This window comes from Dromaius novaehollandiae, chromosome W, assembly GCF_036370855.1.
Source record: "Dromaius novaehollandiae isolate bDroNov1 chromosome W, bDroNov1.hap1, whole genome shotgun sequence".
NCBI classification, from domain to species: domain Eukaryota; kingdom Metazoa; phylum Chordata; class Aves; order Casuariiformes; family Dromaiidae; genus Dromaius; species Dromaius novaehollandiae.
In genome coordinates, this window is record NC_088130.1 from 46,372,851 (window position 1) to 46,385,687 (window position 12,837).

General features: G+C 40.1%; 1 long non-coding RNA gene across 6 annotated transcripts in view; it reads left to right on the top strand.

The window, feature by feature from the left end:
• The window catches only part of LOC135324153 (uncharacterized), a 155,403-nt gene that overhangs the window by 47,450 nt on the left and 95,116 nt on the right, over positions 1-12,837 (top strand). For 3 of the 6 annotated variants that reach the window (XR_010385502.1, XR_010385501.1, XR_010385503.1), the window contains exon 3: positions 9,691-9,814. The exons of the other annotated variants lie outside the window; for them this stretch is intronic. This is a non-coding gene — a long non-coding RNA (uncharacterized LOC135324153). The remainder of the gene's footprint in view (positions 1-9,690; positions 9,815-12,837) is intronic. 6 annotated transcript variants of the gene reach the window in all.

Genomic DNA, 12,837 nt, shown 5'->3' on the forward strand with positions numbered 1-12,837 from the left:
TGTACAGGGATTTGTCTTGATTCTTAGACGAGGAAAGCACTCATATCTCTCACTACCATCTGACAGAGGAACAAGGATTTTGTGTAACTGGAATGTTTGTACATATCTTGCTTCAGGCACTCAAATGTCCATGATTTTTATTTCAACTGATATTATAATTATAGTTCCCACAAATTTTATTTGCAAATTCTTGCATTTACCCTTTATCTTGTGCAGAGCTGCATCCAGGACTCAAAACAGCAAAATAAAAGAGAAAGGTTCCATCATCCCCGTTAAGCCATCAGGTCCTTCTTATTTTCATTGCTGTAGGTTCAAAACCTGCTATCCAAATTCTTTTTGGCCTCATATGAGCATCGTTCTTGCAGAATTCCATGACTATGAGATATATCTTTGCAAATTTTCAATGTGAAAGCAAAACTACTGATGCATAATAAGTACAAGCAAGCAGAGAGAGTGCTTGGAAGAGTAGTCACTTGAAAGCATACCATTCATCTATCTGAAAATAACCTAGGAGTTCGACACTTGCACAAAAATTACAGCTGGTGCTTTTGCCAAAGAAATACTCCTCTGTAGACTACTGTATCAAGAGCAGGGCAAATAATTGATTTGGGGGGTTCACTGGGGGATCTACAAGGAGAAAAATGAGAATTCATTTTTGTATCAACCTGAAATGAAATGTTCAGCCAAATAAAAATTTGGAAAATAATAATTTTTGATTGAAAAACAGTTTGGGATTTGGGGAGGGGTTGTTTGTTTACTGGTTCATTCTGTCATAAAACTGAAATTGATTCCCAAATGATATACTGCTTTGAATTAAAAATCAAAATATTTCACAACTAAAATGTTGACTTTTTTCCAGTTATTTTTTTTCCCTTAAACAGCTCAGAAGAATGGACATCATTGAATCAGTATTATTTATCAAAAACATTTTGGCCAAAAAAGTTTTGCCCAGCTCTAGCTGTATATCGGATATCTTTACATGGCACCTCTCCACTTTTTTAATACTCAGTGGGAATGTGCTGAAATACAAAACTTAGTGCAACTTCAGTAAAACTATACAAAAGGGCAAGTCAGCACAGGAGACAAAAGGAACTATGATGCTCAGCTTTTAGTTAAAGCTATTAAGCCAGTGGATATTCGTCTTCACATCAACCTTATTAAACTACACAGGACTGCATAATTTTTTTCCCTTACTTTTAGTACACCCTGAGATACTTCTGACATGTCTGTTTCTCCATATGCTCAGAAGTCAGTTGTGACCTGGGAACAGGAAAAAATAAATGTTGTTAGAACAGGAAGTCACACATGATATAAAATAAATGTATCATCATTTTTATATTTCCTTCATATTCACAACTAGAGATTTATATTAGTAACTCATTAAAAAAGTAAAAGACTACCTTATTCCCTGAATAAGTTGGATGGAAGTTTGGATCAAATACAGGTTTGAATATATGCATAGGTGAATAAATACAGCAAAAACACGTTCATAGATAATCTTTAAAATTGTTAGTGTGTGCTTCAACTTAGTTTATATCCCTTTTCTATTCACTTTCCATTAATGTTCTAGCAAGCAAATTTATTCAGAGGAATACTCATGAAAGCAGTGAAATTTAAGTGATTATTGAGAACATTCAGAGAGAGTAAATTTCAAATTCATAATCATGAGAATTTGCACTGAAATTCTGATGCATTATCATTATTATTATTATTATTATTATTATTATTATTACTATCCCATCAGTGAACATGACCTACATGTGAAACCGAAACAGCCTGAGATTTTAATGGCAACTATCACACAAAGGTATACACAACAAACAAATGTCAATACACTAAGATAATGGCCATGGGAAGAATCAGTGAAGAATTCTGAACCAAAGAACAAATTTGGGGAAATCTAGGTTTGTTCACAGACAATTCACAGATGGAATATAAACATACAGTGGAGATGCGCTGAGATGTACTGGTCACTTTTATGGCAATCAGTGCATACTCAATGCTAGAACAGTAACAGACTATGTGGTAGTTAAAGAAAGTGATTCCTTAGATTTGGAGGAAATTAATGCTAAGGTTAATGAGAAGTTTTCCACTACCTTCATTGGTCTTCAGACCAGGCCTTAAGGTAGCAGCTGTAGCACCTTGGAAATTTAACTTCCACTGGCAACCCTGCCTTGAAATGCAGGTTCAAATCTAGCCAGCGCAATGCTACGATTTCTTAGAGGGAAATATCAGAGCTGCTTTACTGCACTTTGCTTTCTGTAGTCTTCAGCAAAAGTCAGAGCATCCCAAATGCTGGCATAAGACAGCCTGTGCAAGTCCAATGCTGGCAGTAATCTGAATTCTTAGCTACAATACACAGAGCCTTGTTGGAAACCAACAGCCTAGTGTGCTGCTGAGCACAGAGGTGAGATCTGGAGCTTAGCACTAGGATAAACTGCGTGGGTTGGAGTGCCTGCTGCACCTGGAGGAGAAGACAGGCGAGTATCAATAGCAAAAGCTTGATGCACCAGTACTCATGTCTGTACAAGCATCTGGGAAAAATTCACTGGTCTCAGAAGTGAGTGGAGATTACTGCAGCCTCTGCAGTTTTGACTTTCCAAGGCACTGTTGATCGCTTACTGAAGTGATAGACAAGCATTTCTTTGGAAGAAAGGAAATTCCCATTCAGAGATGTGAGTGAAATTAAATGTTTTTTTCTGCTGTCGTATTTAGATGGTAAAAGGAAAAGGTATGAACGTCTGGCAAAGCCAAAATGCTCTGGGCTCATGCTTTTGCCAATTCCCATGAGATTTGAAGCTGGCTTTCTGCTCTCCAGACACCCTAGAGTATGTCAGTCCAGTAAAAAAATACTTGAAAACTATCCTACATTCCTTTTCCAGAATTGAAATTGTTTTTCAGCTGAAGTGGTTTGAAGTAGGCTCTTAGCCAGTGCCTATCTCAGCTCTTCGCTTCTGAACATAAAGAACGAAATCAGAAACCCCTGAACTGAACCCAGATAACATTCCATCGTGCCACACTGGCAGATAAAAATAGGTGAGTTCGGAGTTTCCTGGCTCCATAATGAACAGCAAAAAAAGTTGAAGTTTAAATTCTTTGAGCTCTCCAAGGATGAAGCATGTGGATGGAACAAGACTGAACTCAAGAAATAGACTCTTGTTTTAATGGTATTTCAAAAAAAGTGAAGCAGATGCCTGAAACTATCCTAGAGGGCTATGCCTTCCCTGCCATTATGGAGTGCTACCGGGAACATCCACAACATGATTCCCAGGTCCACATGTATCCTGTACACTTTCATATCCTGCAGAGGCAACAGGAACTTTGCATAAGCACCTACCAATGTAATTACAATGTACTGAGTCACCAGGTGAGCTCAGGCATCGGCTGTGCCACATCATTTTGAGAGCAGCCTGTTGCCATACTCTAGGCAGGGATTCTAATCAGATGTCCAGACAGGATATGTGGGCTGCAGGATGTCCTAGAAATGCTCTTCACACTGTGGTCTAGCTGTATCCCTTTGATCTTTCTTATATTTCTGTGCACCTAGGTTGTATTTGCTAACCTCAGGCAAGATTCTGGCCTCAAAAACATACATATCATTTTCTCTGCAGTCAAAAGAAGTTCAGACAAATATGCTAGAAAAGAATTTAAAACAAAGTGTTCATTTCATAGAGCAGTTGAATGACTACCTGGCACTTACTTGAATTCTGGCTGCTAATTGTAGCATTTATTCTGATACTTTGCTGCTTCCCAGTCTGTGCACTTCTGATGAAGTCCTGACCACTTTATAAAAAGCAAAGGGTGACATTAACATTGCCAGTGGGAGGGTGTGAGCCACAGCCATTTGAAAAAATCTACATGGCTCTTTTTAGCCATGCTGCCTACTGAGAGCTGATTACTAGGAAAGAGAGAGGTGGGAATTGGCCACTTCTGTTACGAGCGTCAAGGTTGTTGGAAGGCTCGAGTAACAAGAGGTGCTGAAAAGTATAGCAACCAAATCCCCATCTCCTGACACTAAGCTTGTCACTTCTGTGACATTCTTGGCCTCTTCTAACCCAGTGTCTGGGAATTTGAGATTTAATCTTTGGTCTACCACATGTTGGTGCAAAATATAGCTGCTGCAAAATGAGACCAACCTACAAATGGGGAAAAGATCTATTTTTAAATGAAAAATCCCAGCCCCCTTATTCTTCCTTAGCACAGGCTTTTTTAGAACCAAATTTCAGTCTCATACTAACCACTTAATACAGCCATGGGCAGTGTTTCTCACTCCAGACAGGCAGGAATGTTTTGTTGTTTGTCCTGATGGCTTGCATGCCTCTGCTGAAAGCATCTACACATCATACACCAAGATCCAGTTCATATTCTCATTCTTAGTATAAGGAAAACTGTCTTTGCTTTAAATAATAGATCATGCAATAGTTTAAGTATTATCATGGCAATTAACATTTTAGCAGAGTAACCAAGACTTTCAAATTCAGTTGTTCAATTTCGTAGGACCATAGTTCAGGGCCTGAATAGGTGATGAATTCCTGGTAGCCTTGTACTTCTTATCAACCTCACATTTGTTCTGTGCTGCTGACAGCTTAGACACAGTGGAGGTCTCAAACACTTGCACATTCTTCACTCATCGTCTGTGCAGTTTCTGATGGGACCATGGTCAAGGCAATAGAAATGCATTATTTCCACTGGCCCTTAAGATCCATTCACTGATGCGTGTCTGTAGTGCTCTAATTTACCTGCTTTTCTTCAGTAATGTTACTGTAGGATATAAGGAGTTGGCTGTGCCAATGTAACAGTGGCTTTGCATGCCATAATACCTGATGCATTTGTGGTGTTTCTGTGTAACTGGGATACAGACTTTGTATTGCTTTTATTATTAATGAAATTTATCATAACTTCAGCGCAAGATTTCTTCCTGCTGCTACTGGGGTTTGGTGTCACTCTTGGAGGCAAAATCTAGGAACATGCCTTCTCCAACTTGCTCAGAAATAAAGTTCATAGTCTTTAATATCAAAACTTGGCCTGCTGCCTTGCAGGTTGGTTTACTGACACAGAAATATCATGAGGTAGTTAGGTTCACCTCAGACCTAGTCTTCAACCCATGACTGCTCCTGGTGATTCTGCTCTAAGACAGCTGTCTAGAGTATCTCTTTCTTCAATAGCTAATCCTCTGTACACCATTTAGAGAAAAGCATGAGCTGTACAACTTCACAGAAAATAAAAATATTGGTGAAAGTGTGCAAGAATATTCAGCTTTGAGATGCATTTTTTGTACCCATTCATCAAAACAATCTCTATTGCTGTCCCATGTATACTGCTTACAAAACTGATTATCCTGAACAGATATGTTGACACTTAGGCAAATACCCTGCTCATAGACTGTCCTGGATTCATGATGCAATAAATCCCTAGACAGTTAGTGGCACCTGGGCACAGCCCCATGGCAGTAAGACACACAAGAATTTTCTCTGAGGGTCTAGAGGATGCCATGGAACTACTCTGCTCTTTCCAGTTTGTCCTGCCCACCTCTCTGATGGGTAGTGGACTGGATGTAACAGTAAATCTGTATGTGGAGAGACCCCTTTGGCTTCAATCTTTCACTTCTGCCAGTGTTGAAGACTTTTTTTTTCACAGAGAAGGTATGACCGTATCTTTGTCATCTTCCCAAATTGTCCCTCTTCCTTACTTGGGCAGAATGGATCCCGTGTAGCTGTTAGAGGCATGTTGATTGTTGCAGATAGGCACCAAGTATTTGTGCTTCGGTGCACAAGGTACCCATGTTTTAAACTCACACTCAGAGCAAGTTTCTGGCTCTGCAAAATGCACTGTTAGCATGTTGTACTTCATCCTCATGCATATCATATAAGAAAAATGAAAGCAAGGGACAAGTGCTCAGCTCACTGCCTCTCATTTGGCAGAGTGCTTTTTGAATGGCTGGGGCCGCTCTCCATTAGAATGACCTAATTCTACATGCATCTATATTGATCTAATATGCGTCATCATCAGTTCAACATTCATTAATACAATTGGGTGCAGAAAGCTTTCAGGGGAAATAGATGAAGAGAAAGAACAATATATGCCATCCTCTTAGAGTAGGAGTGGAATTAAATTATTTTTGTGCACTTCAGTTGAAACCTACTCAGTGACATTTTAAAAAGGCTGCTTTCAAGGGCCCTGCCTCCCTCCCTCATCTGCAACAACCATGTTAAGCCGTCGTGATAGGGTGTGTGGTGGGTTCCTCCCCCATACTGCAGACTATCAGCACACAGTCTCTACCATGGGCAAATGATGAAACCTTTTTCTGCTGCTGGGCAGGTTTGCATTCAGTTTTGCCTTTGCTGGGATACAGCTCTACATTTCCTACCAGGAAAGGGAAGTATGTAACATTTGCATTTGTGGATGCAGTCTTGTGCTAGTATTGCGAAAGCTTTCAGTTGACCAGCCTTGCCTTTTTTCAGTGGTATGATCAGGAATAACAGGAGTAAATTAGAAACAGTGATAAAAAGCGTGGCACAATAGTTCAGTCCACCAGCTTTTCCCACTGGGGATATGTAGCAGCCTGGGGGTCAAGGGCATAGTTCTCTCAATTACACCATCATAACTGTGTTTCTTCAGTGGAGTCCTTCCCAGTTTTTATCTGTATAAATGGAAGAGAATACAAACACTTAATTAATCTCAGAGGTTCAGCTCTGTGGACTACAACATATCAGGCATAAGATGGGCTGATGGAAGAGTAATAACTTTCTTGCACATCCCCACAGAGTTTTGAGAGGCTGTATTTGCATGCCTCCTGCTTCAGGAGGAAAAAACTTGTCTCTTCTTGTTATATTTCTGATTAGAATCAGAAATGCTGGATTTGTTCATGCTAAGGAAAATATGCGGGTGTAGAGCAGCTTTCTACGAACATGAAAAGTTAATGAGATTGTTTTGTGCTAGAGGCACCAACAGCCATACGCTCCCAACTGGTACTGACACTGCACGCTTCTCAGTCAAAGGCAGAGCATATAAGGAATGCATGATAGGGTGATGTGAAAGCTTTGTGGATGTTCATTTGAGAGCACACAATATATACACCAAAGAACACCATCATGCATTCTTAAAACTGGTAGGAGAAAGCACACAGAATCATGTTCTGAGATTCACTTCAGAGGATTACTGAATCCAGATCTCATTTAATTTTATTCAAACTCCCTGTTCTTTCTCCACACAGGCAGCGTCTATGATTGTTGCTGCTTCCATCACAGGATCACTGAAATAGAGCTGAACACAGTAATGAGAAACACACTGAAATTTTGGAGATGCAAATTATTTACAAATCATTTAAAAAAGAAACTGAATAGATTAAGGTAGTTGCTGTCTAAGTAAAATACTAATTTTAAAATGCTGGTGTTTTTCCATAACATTTTTTTGGCCAAGGTTTCAACTCTTCAGAATGGCATTTCTGTTCATAAAGTTGTATCAATTAACAAAAACAAGTCCAAAAAATTACCTCAAAATGAAACAGACCTTTTCATTTTCACGCTGGATAGAATATTTTAGGTTGATCAAACAAAAATGTTCAGGATTAGATTTTTATTTTTTCTGTTTAGCCAAAACACTCCAGAAAAGTTATATTTCAGCTTGACTAAAATCAATGTTACTTTTCAAATATTTTTGATTGACCACTATACAGCAGTTATTTTGTTGTATAATGTTAATATTGTTTTAGAGACAGCATCAGTTCTATCACCCTACTCCTAATTATAAGAGGAAAATACAAAAAGGGTGACACAACAGTGTAGTTTATCATAAAGGAGATTTTTATAAAACAGAACTGGAGAAAAACCTGGGGGGAACTATTACTCTATTCCAATATACAATCGAAGCAATGGGCAGGCATACACAAAGAACAGTGGAAATGACACAGAACAAAGATGTTTGAGTGATGTTCTGTAGTGGATGCCATTTGCTGTTTGTGTCAAAAAAATGAGCGTTCTGATGCATATTCCTTTTCCTTTCTCAAGAATTTGCTTTGCATGGTTAGTGATTCCAGTCTGCAGTTGTCATAAGGGATATGTGACCCCTCAGTCACATTGGATCCCACCCCCCTTCAGGCATAAAATTATTGATAGAAAAATCTGTTCTAGGATGGAAGAAAAGAAGGAAAGAAAGTTTTATCATGCTGGCTTTTAGGAAATGCAAGAGGGGAAATGCATAGCACTATCTTATCTGGTTCTGTATTAATGCACTGTAATAGTCTTGAAATACTTCTATAATATTTAGAAACCTATTTAGACAAATTCTTCTGTCCAAGTTTCTATTTTTAGCCTTGCGACTTTTCAGTGATACTAAACAACAGGGAAATGGCTTGGGCTGGGGTGGTGGACAGAAGTACTCTGTAGATGCTGTGATCAGTTTACCAATGCAGCTGGCATGTGAACATGCCCTGAGTCCTGCTTGATCTTCTTAATACGATGTAATCCTTAATTATCTATTTTGACACCTAATGAGCACACACATGTGTGTGTACTCCCAAGGCATGTATCTGTCTGTCTTGCCTTGCTAATCCCTTTATCCAGGCTGTGCCTCTGCTGACTCTGCTGCTGTGAATGACTCACAGATGTAGTGTCTCTCTGTGCTGCTGTATCTCTGCCATGTAATCATAATAATTACTCTCCATCATGAGGAAGGTCTGGAAACAGTAAAATCTTCCACCTGTTGACATGCGGTGAAGGCTGTGCGTGTTTTTAATCTGTGATACAGTTTATCAGTCTTGTGTTGAGCTTAAAAGGCCATTGCAGACTTTTTAATGATATTGATACTCTTACTGTAAAGAGGCAACTGAGCATGTTACTCGACACAGCACAGAGCTGTGGCATTAGAGGGGGAAAGGGCAGGTGGTACTTAGGAGGAATCGGGCAAGGATTTTTCTTTGAGGAGAAAGAGAAACAATCCTTTCCTTAGTACCTGATGTTGCCAGACTGTTCCATCTGAACAGCAATAAGGCTATCATCCTGCTAAGTGCACTGCAGTGATAAACTGATGGTGCAGTCTCCTCCCCTTCCTCAACCACCAAGACAGAAGCAGACTTGGAGATTTGTCCTTCCTAGATGACTCATTCTGTCAGTACTGGGCACTGGGCCCTGGGTCTCTCTAGCAAGGTCCAGGAACCCTTAGTAAGAACTAATGTCTCTATGTAGAAAACAGAGAATAAACCATCACTTAAAAAAAAAAAACGCAAAACAGCTGTTATAAAATATCTTAGCTCAGGAAGTTAAGGAAATGGTTGCTGCAACTAAAATCTCTACAATAATCACATGGAAATGGCTGACATTACCGTGACACTTGCTACTTTCTCACTAGAGTGAATACTGGGACTGAACTTGGTAACACTAGCATCAATAGGGCAAATTTCAGGACTTAGATAAACCTGTTATCTCAGAGGGATAATTAACCTCTCTGCAGCACAGCTGAACTCTCTTAAATAATTATGCGATTGGTCCTTTCTCTTGCTCTACTGGAAACCCAAGGGCAAGCAGACATACTCAGTGTAAGAGTGGTAGACCTTCTGCTTCTGACTCTAGCAGAGCCCTTTATTTTAACAGTGTCAGGTAGAACTAAGGGGCTCATGAATTTGGGTTAGTGCTCAGTACAGATCTAATTTTGAATCCATTGAACAGAATGGAAGTTTTATTGTTTACCCAACAGGAACAGCATTAAGTGACATTACTGGGAGAGTGTTGGTGACATCACAGGGAACAGAGTTATGACAGTGATGGATGCTATACTGTGTCAACAGTCTCATGGGATTTGACATGCATCTGCTATTGAGGTAAGCTCTCTTTTCCTTGGATGCAAGGGGCACACCAATCTTCACAAAAACATCAACAGTTACCAGCAGTTACTACAAGAAATATTTGAGGCATGTCTACCCAGTGCAATAGAAGCTGTGCAAGTAATCACGCAGTGAGCCCTCATTGAGCTTCTATATGTACATGGCACTTTAGTGCCAGGAAAAGATACCAGTTCAGTTTCCAAAAGCAGTGCTGGAAATAGCTATATTTTCTGTGCTTGGCCTAAAATGTTGAAGTGACTCTACTGCTCTCACTCTTAGTTACCTTGCTTGATGTTAGTTTGAGAATTTCTGCACCATGTACTGTTGTGCAATGTAGACAGACCCACAGATGTCAGGTTTGCCCCTTGACTGAAATATGTATATAAATGGTGGCACTTTCACAGCAGTGCTGTTTGCATGCAACTAAGTGTTGGGCTGCTGTTTAGTCTGAGCATTGAAATATTCCTAGTCTAGTACTGGTGAACCATCATGAACCCTCTGGAAGTCTTAGCTTGCTGTTTGATGAATACTGTACTGAAATTACAGACTTCTATGAGTATTATGGTAAAGTCACATTTTGCAGAGCTTTCACAAGGAAAGATTGAAAGAGCTCAGTATGCATAGGCGACAATATTCTCTATCAAGTTTATTCACCTTGTTAGTTAAGCACAGCTTGTATCCAACCTGGATTACTAACTTATCAGCCATGCACAGCTTTGTAGCTGCTCTGACACTCACCCTTTCAGAGTGCTGAGACTTTCTTGGAGCCAAGGGCTAGGAGAGAGACCATCCTGCTGGGCAAGTGTGAGTTCCTGGGTGCCGTCTAGACAGCAGATGGAGTATATGCAAATCTCACTGAGACTCAAGCTAAGATATGGCAACTAACAGCTCAGAGGCAGAGAGCAGAAGGGGAGAGACCATCTTCTTAAGCTGCCTAGTCTCTACAGCTGATCTTGTGAGAGAGCCTAATCCCTTTTGGTGCAAAGGCGGTCAGGTTAATTCACACGGCCTCCCAGTTATGGGTAAGTTAATCTCTTTGACTTTGGACTGGAACGGAGAAGAAGTGCTTATGATAAGTGCGTCAGCTGAGAGGTGATAATTACCAGCTGAGAGTTCAAGGAAGAGCCCAGGTCCAGCCAATTCTGGTATAGCTGCAACTGCAGCCTTTGCCCTAGAACGGAAGGAGCAACCTCTGCAGGGAGAAATCTCAGTAATTACAGCTTCGTACAAATGGCTGATCCGGACTATACTCCATACTATGCATTTGCCATAAGAATTATTTAGTGTAGTTTTCTTTTAGCAATCTAGAAATAATGGAGGGAATGAGGCAGTAAAATGCAGGGTAAAGTTGCAGTAAAAGACTAACAGCAAGGTTTACTGCACTGATAGATAGGTTCCCTACAGATGTGGTAAAAGCCTCTGTTCTGGTGACATTTATTTCTAGTTATTTTTAGGATTCACGATGTATTCTGAAATGGACTAGACAACAGTAGGTGTGAAAGAAATTCATTTGCAGGAAGATGGGCTATATGACCTTTAATTATTAGTAATCATGGGGATACAGGAGCTTTCTAGATGTCTCTCAAAAGATAAAAATACATGATGCACATCCTGTAAATCTAAATACTCTGAATGGCCATGGAAAGGAATAGCAAGATATCTGTGGACAGCACAAAGGAAAAAAAAAAAGACAAAGCAGTGCTTGTAAAAGAAGAATTTTACATGTGATGGCAAAACTGTGGCAATTCTCCATGTGTGTTAAAATGCAACACACACTTTAAGAAACAATTGGTTTGTTTTATTATGGAACCAATTAAATGAGTCTCTGGATCAGGTAAATAATAAGTGGCTGCACAGAAAGTAGGTCTGGAAGAAGAGCCTGAATTAAGAAAAGATAAGGAATGGCATTGCATGTCACATCAAAAGGATATGCCAAACCAAGGCTTAGAGAAATCTTCCATTCCTGGACCCTATAGGATTCTTAGATCTAGGGAATTATTACTCTGAATTCCTTGATATCTCAGCTGTGGAGGCCCTTATTTCCCATGCAAATGTCTGGTCCTTTTCTGAAGCTTACAAAACTGGCCTCAGAAGCAATCCCATGGCAAAGATCTTTGTCCTGTACCCTGTGAGATCAGTTGTAAGTCTAGGATGATTTTCAACAGCAATAAACTAGGAAGTACATTTTACCATTTTTGTATAGCATTTTTGCTTTTGTGAATTCTCCTGTATACATTTCAATGGGAATGTAAATTACAAGCACGTTTGTATTGATCAGAAGCATGTGCTGTTTGCTTGGGGTTCTGTTTGTCAGGTTGGGGGGGGGGGGGGGTTATTAGGTCTATCCCCCTGAGTGTTTTATCTTGTTATATAAGTGCCCTGTGTTGCTATGGTGCTGGAATGTGCTGCTGCAGGATGCTGGAGGGATGGAAGCAGGACTGCTTTTGTCTGAGGAAATTTTAAGAGTAGAGATGGGGAGGCAGGGACAGCAATGATTATGGTAGCAAGCTCAAAGATAGAAGACAAAAAGATACATGTGTTTGAGGAGTTGCTGCTTGTTGCTGCCATATGCTGCTGTGTGGTAGCTGAAATACAATTCTGCCATTACCAAAAAGAGGAGGAGAGGTTATGACTCTCTTGTGTGTGGAGGAATAACTACTGGCCCAGAATAGACTCAACCATCCGGTGTGTGTGACGGCAGCTGTGATAGCAAGGGCCATTTCTGTGGATAACCCTTTTGCCTATCCCAAATGCCCTGAAGTGAATAGGACTCTGTTCAGAGTAGAGCATTGCCCTGCAGAATTACGGCCTGGCTCAGATTTATGTCTAAACACACATTACACCATTTTGGCAGTGCCAACAGGTCAATCAAGTGGGTATAAATGAGAATCAGCATCTGAAGCAGCTATAAAGGAACAAGGAAAGCTCTGGCAGCTCAGCAGTGAATATTTGGGCTGCAGTATTTTCTTTTCTTTTATTTTTGTTGGCACGCCATATAATTTATATGGCAGCTTGAGTGT